The sequence below is a fragment of the Numida meleagris genome, chromosome 10, assembly GCF_002078875.1.
Source record: "Numida meleagris isolate 19003 breed g44 Domestic line chromosome 10, NumMel1.0, whole genome shotgun sequence".
Classification (NCBI taxonomy): Eukaryota; Metazoa; Chordata; class Aves; order Galliformes; family Numididae; genus Numida; species Numida meleagris.
Window position 1 is genome coordinate 5,446,642 of NC_034418.1, and position 12,208 is coordinate 5,458,849.

At 43.9% G+C, this 12,208-nt stretch overlaps 2 long non-coding RNA genes across 4 annotated transcripts in view; one reads left to right on the forward strand and one right to left on the reverse strand.

Moving 5' to 3' along the window:
- LOC110404387 overlaps positions 1–840 on the reverse strand; it is an 11,301-nt gene extending 10,461 nt beyond the window's left edge. Inside the window, exons 1-2 of the long non-coding RNA XR_002442215.1 lie at positions 718–840; positions 348–445 (exon numbers count right to left, since the gene is read on the reverse strand). This is a non-coding gene — a long non-coding RNA (uncharacterized LOC110404387). The remainder of the gene's footprint in view (positions 1–347; positions 446–717) is intronic.
- LOC110404383 overlaps positions 864–12,208 on the forward strand; it is a 203,447-nt gene continuing 192,102 nt past the window's right edge. The window contains exons 1-2 of one of the 3 annotated variants that reach the window (XR_002442204.1): positions 864–959; positions 1,645–1,822. This is a non-coding gene — a long non-coding RNA (uncharacterized LOC110404383). Of the gene's footprint in view, positions 1,008–1,076; positions 1,217–1,644; positions 1,823–12,208 lie in introns of those variants that run through there. The other 2 variants (XR_002442203.1, XR_002442202.1) reach the window with 2 other exon arrangements.

Genomic DNA, 12,208 nt, shown 5'->3' on the forward strand with positions numbered 1-12,208 from the left:
GGGGGGGGGGGGCTTTTCTCTCCCCGCCTTTCGGCAGCGTTTGCCCGAGGAACCCGGCCCCTCCGCGCGGATGCATTGCCGCGATGGAACGCGGCGGGGCGGGGGCCGCCGCGATGCGCGCTCGGCGGTGAGAAACGCATGGGACGTGCCCCGCCCCGCCCCGCCCGGCAGACGCTGCCATCCTCGGGCCCTGCGCGGTTTTTCGCTCCCCCTGCAGCCCCGGGCGGAGCCGCGCCGCTCCCCGCCCCTCGCGGTGCCGAGGCAGAACCGCTCCCCGCCCCGCCGGGCGGAGCGCCCGCTGCCAGCCGCGGGGGGTGGGAAAGGCGGCCCGTGAACTGTGCCGTTACCTGACACCGGGCCGCGGGCTGTCCCGGAGCGGCGCGCTGCCCGGCGCACGGAGGTGCCCTCGGCAATCACCCGGCGCGGGGTTTCCCATTCACAGGCACTGCAAAAAAAAAAAAAATTTTTTTTTTTTTCTTTACAGTTTTGTTTGTGCGGCCGCGTTTTTCTCATTAGCAACAAAGTGTTTCCTCGTCTTTTTCCTTCTCCTTCACGCTCATCACATATTTACGATCCATTAAAGCACGGCGGTTGCTTTTCCTTTCTTCCCTTCCTTTTTTTTTTTTTTTTTTTTTTTCCCCAAGCGCCAGCAACGATCGCTCAGCGCGTTCCCTTAACGAGTCGCTTTCTTCACTCCGATGCGATTTATTTACAAACCGTGCTGGCAGCCTCCGAAACCTCCCCGTGCGGGAAGGGCGGGCGGCGGAGCGCGCAGAACCGCGGGGCAGCAGCGCCTGGGGCCGCGCGCTCCCGGCCTCGCGCAGGCCGGCCGCCAGCTGCACGCTCTGCCCCGCCGGTCCGGCCCCGCCCGCGCAGAGCAGGAGGGATGAAAGGCGACGGGGGATGGATGCGGGGAGCAGGCAGGAGGCAGGGAGCCGCACCGGAGGGGCAGGAACGAGGTGCGAGGGGAAGGCGGCTGCGAGCCGCCCGGCTTACTCCACGTGCAGGTGACAGCCGAGACCAGAAGGTTTCTTGTCGGGGAAAAGATGGATGGATTTCCGCATTGTTGGGCTGTGGTTTGAGGCTTCTTCAGGGAACAGTTGCCATTCGGTTTGGCCTTTTTTGGAGAGGGCGTCCTCGTTCTTTTGGGAGTCCTGAAGCCACAAGCTACCCGGTCGCGCCTTCGAAGGAGGCCGGTGTTACTTGGCACGTGAAGGTGCGACTGTAGCTCCTCTTTTTTTCTCCCCTTTTTGCTCCCTGCCAGGCTGCAGTACTTCTCCATTTATTTATTTAAAATCAAAGTATCATTTTCTATCTGGCTTCCTTCCCTCATGAATATGAATTGACAGAAGTTAAAATAATGTTTTGCAAATAAGTGGGTACAGTTATTTACACAAGCCAGAAGCAATATGTCTTTTAGCTGCTGAGCTGAAATATAATGACTTAAAGATTTCACATACAATACAATCTCTTGTATAAATACTTCCTCCCAGGAAAAATGTTAAGGAGGAATAGAAGTTTGGAAATATCTATAGAGAAGAACAGAAATAACTAGGGAATGTGCAGCTCCCCTGAGCACAGCGTCACAGGTAGCTACGCGTATGTTCTCTCTCCTTATTTTGTATTTCTGTTTTTTACATCCAGGTTCTAGTTAATATAAGAGCAGCTGAGCCAGCCCTTCTGTCACTACTGGCGGTGGCCTAGCGGGTGCCTAGAAAATAGCGAGCATGTGGTGATTGCTCCTTGGGAAGCTCTCCTTGCTCTAGAGACATGAGGTACTCAGAGTTCCTGGATGACGTGCAGCGACCCGAGTATGTCACAGGTAAGTGAGGTGTAAGCGTGGCAGTGATCAAAAGCAAGTTTCAGTCTCAAACCATGCTGTTGCTTTGTCCTACCACGCATCTCTATCTACTGTTTTTCTTTGGACATTTATTTTTTAATCCACGGTCTAAATCTTTAAGAGGCAAAGTCACCCAGTGTCATGGGACTAAGAGTGAGCACTAAGAGTGAAAAGAGGAGAGAAGTCTTTGATGGTCAAGTCCGCTTAGCACCGAGGGAGCTGGTGAAAACTGAGATGTTGAAGGCATTCTGTGCAAAGCCTGCGTGGGGTGTGGGGCAGAGGCTTGCAGGCAGGTGGCTGTGTGTGGAACACCTGTGAGAACACCTGCTGGAGGGTCTCAGAGTAAGGAAGTGGTGACATCTTCCTTTTCACAGCAGCTGAGGAATCAAGCCTGAACTGCAGGCTATTCTTAACTTTTGGAAGTTACTGTAACTTTTGGAAAGCAGTTTGCTTCTGGTTAGATGGATACTAAAGGCATGTCCATATCTGTGTCAGACTGGGTCGTGAGTGCAAATAAGGAAGGTTCTTACTGGAGCATTTGGCCCTGAAACTTCTGGTGTCATTTCCTTCTCTAAGTAAGAAGTCTCTCTGTGTTAGCAGGCGTTCGCATCATCTGTACAGACAGCTCTCTTGATCGGGGCAGTGCTAAAGTGCAAAGGTCCATTTTTATTATTTAAAGGTCTTAAAAATGCAGCATCACAATGTCAGGTGGGTGTAGCAGAAGCCCTGCAGCACCTGGCATCAGGTGGTGCAACACAAGCAGTACTTGGGATTGAATATGGAAAGAGGAAAAGTGGAGTGCTCTGGCACAGTGTCATAAATTTAGCCCCACTGGTCGCCACTTTATTTCCCTTGTATTTTCCATAAAAAGTAGTAGAAAGCTGAGCCACTGAGGCTATGCAGATGACTAATGTTAAGTTTTTTATCAAACCGATACCTGTTCTGATAACGAACTTTCTTTAGCTGTGAGTGATTCTAAATTGCCTTCCTTTCAGTGGGATTTTAAAGTGTCATTTAATATGTAGGGAAGCTAACATTTGTTTCATGTGTACAATAGTTAAGGGGATAATAATCTCCAATGCTAAATGTGTGCTCATGTGAGCTCCTACCTTTCTGTTGGTTGGAGTATTCAGCTAATAGCACATTATATAGAGAGACAGAATGCAAATGTGAAATAGGTTTTAGTTGCCCGGACTGAATCCTTACTCCTCTTGGCAAGTTGTGTCAGAGCTGCTGAGGAGAATGAGGCTGTCTGCGATAGCTTGGCTGTGGGGATCCCTTCCCATCAGCCTGTACCTCTGGTGCACATGAATGGATTGAATCCCCTTCTTAGGTCAGTTCAGAATGTTTTGGCTTTAGCACAAGTGAGCTCTGCACAGACAGTTGCTCTAAAAGTGTCTCTGGCATTTAAGATAGAGACCTTTTCTGGCCTAAAGGATTCTGAGGTCATCACTTCCAAAACATTACCAGCTTTCTCTTTCGGTCCAGATGTTTATTCCTGTCCTCTGGGATTTTAACCCCTCTATATTTGAATTGGTTGAATAGATCCTATAAGCACTCTTTATTCACATCGCTGCAAAGACAGTGTGATTTTGGTTTTGGTTTTAGCTTTTAACTTAGCGAATAAGGCCTTAAGATTGATGTCCAGGATGTGCCAGCGAGCTTCACAAAGCTTGAGGAGATCTCATGAAGCTCGAGGTAGAGCCCGTGCCCCTGAGTCAGAGAGAAAACAGCTCATAACGCTGCAACTTGTTTGAGAGAATTCCATGAGATGTTACCCTCCTGAAGGACTGTCTACAGAACAAGCTTAGCTTCAAGTGCCACTGAAGGCCATTTCGGACAGTATGTCTAACATTGCACTGTAGCAGAGAAAGAACATTTCTGTTGTGACACAACACAGCATAACAGCTTAAAACACCTGGGCTATTACTTCCGTCATCTCCTTACTGATGTTATGTAGTTGCTTACAGTCACTTTTCCTGCTTGACCTATAGAAAACAGTAGAGTCTGCTTCTATGCTCTCTCCTGGCTTTGAAGACGTTATTAAACCAGTTCTTTCTTTCCAAAGATGTATGCATTCATGCTGGCATCCTCAGTAAAGCTGAGATGCCAACAAAAAAGCAAACAAAACAGTCACAATAGTATTCAATGCACTTAAACTTGGAGGAAATGAAAATCAATATTTGTCAAATGGAGGGAAAAGGTAAAAGGGACTGAGGAAAAATGTCTGGCTTTCTTAAAAGCCATTAGTGAAAATGAAAAGTTGTCTGCAACACTGAAATTTAATGTATTGGTGTTATTTGAACAGATAACTTTTTTTTTTTTCCCTTCTTCCCCCACACTCCATGTCCTGATGCATGAACAAGCTTGATGCATGCTGTTCTTTATTGCTAATGCTGTCGAATGGAACTTAACTACATTTTAATTTGGCGTGGTTTGGAGCCTGGAAGCCTTGTGTAAAATCTCCCTTGTGGGTTGAAGTGTGGGGGCCTGATTCAGTACATGAAAGTTACATTTTCTGGGTGAGCTTCACCTCGGTCAAGGTGCTTTAATCTCTTGATTTGCTCCATAATACAGTTGCAGCAATAATTCCTTACCTTTCATTTTCATTTATTTTGCATATGTAGCAAGGAAGCAGCTTGGATTAGTCTTTTACTAATATGCTCTATGGCTACTCTCTCAGAATAGAAATGCTTACAAAATATCTGGTAAAACTAAGCACATGGAATTAGAAATGTCATATCTAGTCAGAAATAAAATGCTGTGCGCTATGCAGCATGGCAGCTCAGGCTCAGACCTGCTGCCTTGGTTCCTCTGGTTGGTTTGAGGCTGGTGTGGGGAGTGAGACAACTGGGCTCCTCTGCAGCTGTTGGTTTTGGTGCGAGTCTCTGTAGTATTGTGTGATGGCCTTTGTTTTCTCCCATGGAGTATATATCTGCATGCACTATATAAAATTGCTAGCAGCAAGCAGAGTAGTGCAGCCATTTCTTGATATGCAGCTAATAGTGATGTCTACTGTCAGGTCTACTGTTGAGCACTAGGGTAATGGCTAAAGAGAAGCATTATTTTTCTATCTGATGGATTTTCTCCATTCTGTTTGATCAGTTTGCTTTTTACAACCCTACATGGCAGTGATGATCTTCACTTTTGAAAGTGTAACTCTGGGTTTTGCAGCTTTGGCCGTGTGTGATACAAGTCATCAAATTATGTTTATGTTTAGATCTTTTCTGCATACTGACTGACAGAGAAAAAGAATGGAATGATTTTCATTTCTTCGGGAGTCCGTAGTAACTGTCAACTAAAGCCCAAAGTCCTGACTTTGTGTACTGCTAGTCTTGAAGTGCTTTCTTCTTTCAGAAAATTAGACATTGACAACAGTAACAATAAGAAATGAATAGTCAGGGCAGTAATCCTCCTGCCCCCTTCTCCCCACCCCCTGATGACAGTGGGCAGTTCCCAGCTGACACGCTAACTAACATACTTCTGTCAGCCATGGCTGCTCAGCAAAAAAATAACCAACCAACCAAACAAAAAAGAGCTAGGAAAAGGAAAGCAGTTAGTCATTTGTGTGAGTAGTCTGTGTGTGTGTGAGTGCGGAGCCTGGCACTGATGGGCTCAGAACCAGGACAGCCGGCACCTGTAGCTGGCACGGCTGCTCCTGTGGTGAGCTGTGTGCAGTACGCCCTTGTCCTTCAGAGAGGGCCAAAGCCAGGTCACTGTATTCCCACATCAGGCTTTTTGGAGACGTGACCATAAGCGGATTGAATCTTTACACAAATAGTGACTGCAGAAGGCTTTGAAGTAGCAGTCCTGTGGTGATATATTTCTCTTCCTTCAAAATTGGTAATTTTCGATCTTTCTTCTTCCACCATCTCCTAATTTCTTTCTTTATCTGTTTTTCTGTGTCATGGGTTAAGTCTCCATAGAACGTTGACAGTTACTGCAAAAGGCTGCAGCAGCAGTAGAGCTGCTGAAAGACACGAGTATTTATAGAAAATAATAAAGTAAAAATAAATTTAAGATGAAGTATCAATAGCTAGCAGCTGTAGCACTTGTTCTCCCTCTCCTGTTAAGTAGTGAACTCAAAGCATAATTTGGAAAGGACCCCAGCTGGGGTTGGAGAAACCAATGCATTCTGCACACCAAGGGGAGGTCGAGATATTCAGTTACAGGATGGGATCTCCCCACTTTCTGCAGTGCTAAGCTGTGCCAAATCAGTTTTTTTTTCCACTGAAACGTAAAATGAAACATTTGGTGGCACTTGGCCATGTTGGGTCTCTCCGGTGTCACCGTAAGTACCCCAAGGTGGTGGGACGTATGGATGGCGGTAGGACTGGCCTCTGCTGTGGGATGCTGGAGTCCAGTGCACATGGCTTAATGTGCTCACAGGGTTTGTGGAGCAACAAGGGGTGTGCAGAGAAGCTTTTGACTATAGCAGTGGCAGCTGTGGAATTGTCTCCGGTGACTTTGTCATAAATCAGGGGTTGATCTCATTTTGAATGTCTTCAGCAAATGAGAGGTGCAGAGATGCAAGGTTACTCTGTGTTCCTCTCTTGCCAGAGCGCAGCTCGGACTCAACTCGATTCTCTGGGTGTTTTCCAGAGGAAGCAGTTCATCCAAGCACTCTGAGAAAGTCTTAAAAGTTAAGAATCATTCCTTCCATCAGTTCTTTTTGATATACGGTTTTCTTCTTTACTTCTCTAAAGATGTGTGTGGATTCAGCGCTGTCCTTTTAAATGGATGAATTTTGGTATGGGAAGCTGTTGTTATCTTTGGATTACACGCCAAAAGGAGGTTGGCAGGGGTGGGCAATGCTGGCAGATCAGGGTTTGCATTTCTGGGGAGAGTGAGAGAGCATTGGCTCCAAGTGGCTGCTGAGCTTTTGCTGGAATCTCATCTTGTTATTATTCAATGTCTTCTTGCTTCTGTTCTTTGTTTTGAAGTGCTTGGGGTTGATTTTTCTTGGGAAATACATTGAGAAAGAAACTGTTCCCCGTACATATCTGTGGAGGAACGTAGGCAGAGTGGTGTACATTTCTTCCCGGGTTCTGTTTGTACAAAATTGCAGTGCAGATCCTGAGCAGAAACCTGCCTTTCACCTGGGAGAACCGAGCACTTGGTCTGTTCCATGAGTGCCTGCTGGCTGTTTGCTCCCCTCACAGTGGCCGTGATCATTTTTTAGAATGCCATTATAACTCACCCGTGCTAAAACATTAAGTGCTGGCTTTCTCTAGGTTCACCTGAAGAGCAATAACCCTGGCTTGAAATAAACGAGGAGTAATTCTAAATAATATTTCAGAGAGGTTGATTGTTTTTGGCAGCAGAGGGAGCATTAATTGCAGAAGCATTTATCTGACGCCTCTGGAAAAACTGGACAAGGTATTGCAAGGACTTGAAACAGAGAGTTAAACTACTTAATAGCGGTAAATGCTGCTCCCAAAATTAGTCTTCACTAACATCAGAAATGCTATGTCCTTCTGGCTTGGTAATAAACCTACAGTGACTCATCAGGGTGATGTTGTGGCGTTTTCCTCTGCTCTCTTGGAGCAGAGTATTGATCAGGCTGTGAAATAATACAGCAGCTGAAGCTCAGGTAGCAGATACGCACTGAGTCGTTCTCCCTTTACTAAGCCTCTGTTTCCCAGCATTATTTATAGCAGAAGGATTGACTCTGGAAAATAACTTTGATAAATATGACCTTGTAGCACCTGTTTAAGTGATGGGGAAGAAAACGTTCCCTAGTTTGTTAACTTTAAGTATTGGGAGTAGAAGTGGTGCACGCGTAATAATATTATGATTCATACAAACCACTTTCCAACCAACTCAATATATTTCATTACCTCTTTTCCAGCTGAAGTATTGATTTTTTGTTTTGTGGTTTTATAACACAATTTCGAGGCTGTTGTAGTTTAATGAGCCATGTTCTTATGATGTTTAAAAAGATTTGAAGCGTTTGTTGAAATAAATATTATGGATTGCCCATCTCTTGTCACCTCTTTTTTTTTCCTCCTCCCCATATAAACCCAGCCCAAAATGAATGGGGCAGCCAGCTAGGCGGCTTTTTGTGCCAGAGATCAAAGTGCTGCTGGGGAACAATAGCAGGCCACACTTCTGTGTTCGTGACCACACACAGCAGCACCTGCAGAGCCATAAAATGTCATTGTTGCTTCTGCAGTTTGAGCACAGAGGAAGCACCACTGAGGTGGCAGATGATTCTAATAATACTTGATGTGAATTGATGGGGAAGGAGGACCATAACACAGAGGGCTTTTTATTATAAGCCTTGACTTGCCAAGCTGTGAACAACAGAATGCTGCACCTGTGGACTTTCTTCAAATCAACCATTATGGAAAGTGACAGATTTTATTAACTTAAGGAAGAACTTTTCAACATAGGAGATTTGTAGTTTATTTTGGGGATGTGTGAGGAAAAAAAAAAAAGAAAAAGAGCAGAAGGATATGTTACATATTTCCCACTGCTTGTATTTTTTTCCAGTGGAATCCATTCTCTGCTTCTTGAATGTGTTGTGTAGAATCATCAGTAGAAATATATGTATATTTAAATAAAAATGTAGCAACATCTTTAGGATATTTTTCTTCCATTCTTACCCGTTGCTTCATGCCTTATATTAAAGGAAGTTTGGAATTAGTGAGAATAAATATATCGCTGGATGTGATGCATGCACTTTGAGAAATTCAGGGTAGCTGAGGCTTGAATAAAGTTGCAGGAAAAACCTACTTTTGGATGTCCTCCAGCAGGAAAGTGATTTACGCTAGGCACTGTCTTTGTGCGGTCAGATCCTCCCTTGTGCGTGCCTCCCTGGGATGGCAGGGGCTGAACACAGCGGCTGTGGGACTGTGGTGTCAAACAAGGCACATGCAGGTACATGGAGCTGGCATGCGCTAGAGCAGGACAGAGCTTGCTCTCTTCTCTCTTCTTTGTTCACGGCCTTTACACCAGAAACACAAGAGTGCTTGGAGATGTCTCGTAATGTTTCTGTTCCGGGATTGTTACTGCATCAGCCTGGTTCCTAGAGCAAGTAGAACACAGCATTTCCAGTTGTTCCTTTTCCAGGTGGCTGCTGTGCCCTGTAGTGTAAAATGAAGATGCTGCAAGAGTTGAAAAGGTTGGACACTGGTGGTGGTCTAACATTAGAGCAACTCCTACCTGTATCAGAAGTGAACAAAGTGCAGGACTGATTTACCTAGACTTCTTGTTACCTTTGTTTAACAGAGCGTGTGGCTGTGTTCTGACTTTTGTATGGCCACAGTGATTTTGCTAGGTGTTCACAAGCCTCTCGTACCCATATGGATCCAAACAAAATCTTTGTGTAGGTGCAATTAATACCCAGATGATGATGTAACTGGGGCAGCCTTAAAAACAAACACAATAAAAAGGGAAACCTTGATACGAGCACTTAATTATCTTCATACATATGTAGGTTTTACAGCCAATTTTGAGTGAATCATAGATGTAGTAATTCATGCAATATTAATTGCTCAGTGTTGACAAATCAGGCATGAAGTCAACTGGATCATGATTATCAGCAGAAACCACTATGCTTTTAGCTAATTCTTCTTGTTCTAAAAATAAGCCCTAGCTAAACTAGAAATCATTTTGCAGAACACCCTTAAGTAAAGGGGTCATGCAGAGTAGTTGGTGGAATATTGCGCTTTTCATTTGCACAAACAGATGGTAAGCTTGGCCTTCCATTTAATCAGGGAGTGACAGACAGGTAGCACCTCTGTGTATTTCAGATGGGAACTTCTTTCCAGAGAGAGAAAAACTTCATATTCAAAAGCTTCTATGCCAAGAGAAATATTTGCCAGATTTTAACATTATCCTTCATGTTACTGTAACTTGCCATTAGAATTAACTCATGCTAGAAAGCTGCTGTATTTAGTCAACTGCAGAAACTTTTGTTTGATTCATTCTCTTCTCCCTTTTCATCTTGGCAGCGTATATAGCCATCCAGAACACGTAGAAATGGGGCTGCTAATAGACCTGCGAGCAAAGAACTGCCTTAACAATTCAGGATTCATGGATCTCTGACCATATTCTTTTTAAGCTAATCTTTCAGATAAGATTTTGATATCAATTGTTTCACTTTCCTCTCTCAAAGCATAATACCTGGTAACCTAAGCAAATACAATCTGTTTCAGAAGAGGTTCTGGCAAGTGCAGCCCCTGGTGTGTTTTAATGTCACTGCAGAGATTATGTTACCTTCCTAGAAACAAAATCTTTTTTTCCTCCCCTTCAAATGGAAGTCCCCTGATACCCCTGTCAGAGACCATTTGTTATGCAGAGTTTTGTGAAGCAATCAAAATTAATTCACAGTGATCTTTTCACCCAGAACCCATGCCCAAATAATGGGCTTTCTCAACAGGTGCTCATTGTGGCGGTTTGACTCCAACTTGCCAGACTAAAGATTTTATTCTTTAGCCATATTTAAAAAGAAAAAAAAAATCCCGAACTTGCAATTTACTAATGTTGAGCAGCTGCCCAGGAGGGCACACCTGCTTAAAAGTGATGTCTTGTCTTTGAGATCTAAAACAAAAAAATGTTTCCGTATTTGAATTTCTGTACTTAATAAAATCTCATTTACAAGTCACTAGAAAATCTGTCCAATGACAATGTCATATAGTGCTGATGTTTTATTAGGAATTGAGTTCTGTTGTTTCTTCTTGCAGAAGAGCAATATTCCGTCTGAATACTACAGAAGATGTTTGGATTTTTCCTGAGTTAGGATTTGTAGTAGGTTGCATCGTGAAATGAAACTGAAGTAAAATGAAGTAAGCAAAAAAAAAATCCCCACAAGCAGATTCGGTAAAAATACTCCAGGAATACTTGCACTACTGGTGGTACCATGATAATATAATATTCTCATTTCTTCAACTGTAAGCAGCCAGGTAACGCAAGAAGTATGCTGCCAGTAAAGAGGTCTTCCTATAGGGTTAAAGCCACGCTTGTCAGAGCACGCTTACACTGCTAGAGCTGTAGAAGGAGATGCTGTTGTCATAGCTGTTGTGCTAGTTAGTACCTTAAGCAATAACTGTGCCCCAAAGCCTATATTAATTTCACCTATAGAAAACAATATACAGAAGTGACTTCACCATACTGGTGATATCTTAGGATGGGAACTTCTGAGAACACATGACACATTTACGAAGGAGGAATAATGGGAATTAAAAACAATTGCTAACAATTTATTTTCGGACAGGATGGCTGCCACTTTTATGGTATTTAAGAAAGGAAATCCTTGCCTGAATTTGTTGCACTTAGTATGCTGCCTTAAGATTAGATTTACTTAAGAACAACCAGGAAATGTTGGCCTTTGTATAGCCATTGTTAGTCATTGACTGTATTGATGATAATACTGCTGTAGGTTGAAGCTGGGCCTTTTGACGTTGTCCTGCATTTTAGAAAGTTTGTAAGAAGTCATTAAGGCCCTTTATTGAAGCAGGTAGTGCCCAGTGGGCCTCCAACTGGCCAGGGCACGTGACACTTCCCCGGACAAAGACACATGCGAGGCCTCGCAGGCAGTTGCAGACAGAGAGTCTTTATTGGGTATTGCTTTAGCACGACTACTTGAGCGAGAGAAGCAGCAAAAATAGCTTGAAAGGAGAAAGAATAAGCAGTAAAAAAGCATCAGCCAGACTCATGTGAACACTGCCAACATTTACTTTAAAAAAGTGTCAGAGCTTTTTGAGTTAAATGCTGAGAGTAGAATACTTAACGTTAAGTGAAAAGAAATCATCTCCAGCTGTTTAATTCTCATTATGTCTTGGAGACGCAGCGTTTTGTTTGTCTCCAAGAAGAAGCTGACTTTATCATCAATTTCTGCTAATGGAAAGAGAGTGTCCTGTGCTTGGGCTCTCTGCTTAAGTCACAAGGGGGTGGGTGACGTTGCCTTTTCTTTCAATAGCACCATTTATTGAGGGCTCTCAAAATATTGTCTAGATGTAGGTGTTAGATAACACCAGTGCCCTGTTGAGTGGACAAATATCATTTTACCTTTTTAACAAAGTAAGGGATTGAAGTAAGGATTAGTTAAGTAATTTGCCCAAATGCAGCAGTGGCTTGGTGACAGAGCTGGGAATGGGAGGCTAGACTCCCTTCTCTTTTTATTCATGCTGCTGTAAACCAGCTGGAAGCAAAGGAAGAGTCATATCGTAGAGGCAGTGACACCTGGTTCCCTGCTACAATTATGAATGTAATCAGGCTTCTTCTGTAGCTGAGTGAAATACTCTAATGCTAGCTCCCTTCTTCTTGATACACTCGCAGTGTAGATGATTAGTACATATGTATGTGTGAAACTTGGAATATAGCACCTGTTGCATTGTGCCACAGTATAGCCAAAGCTTTATA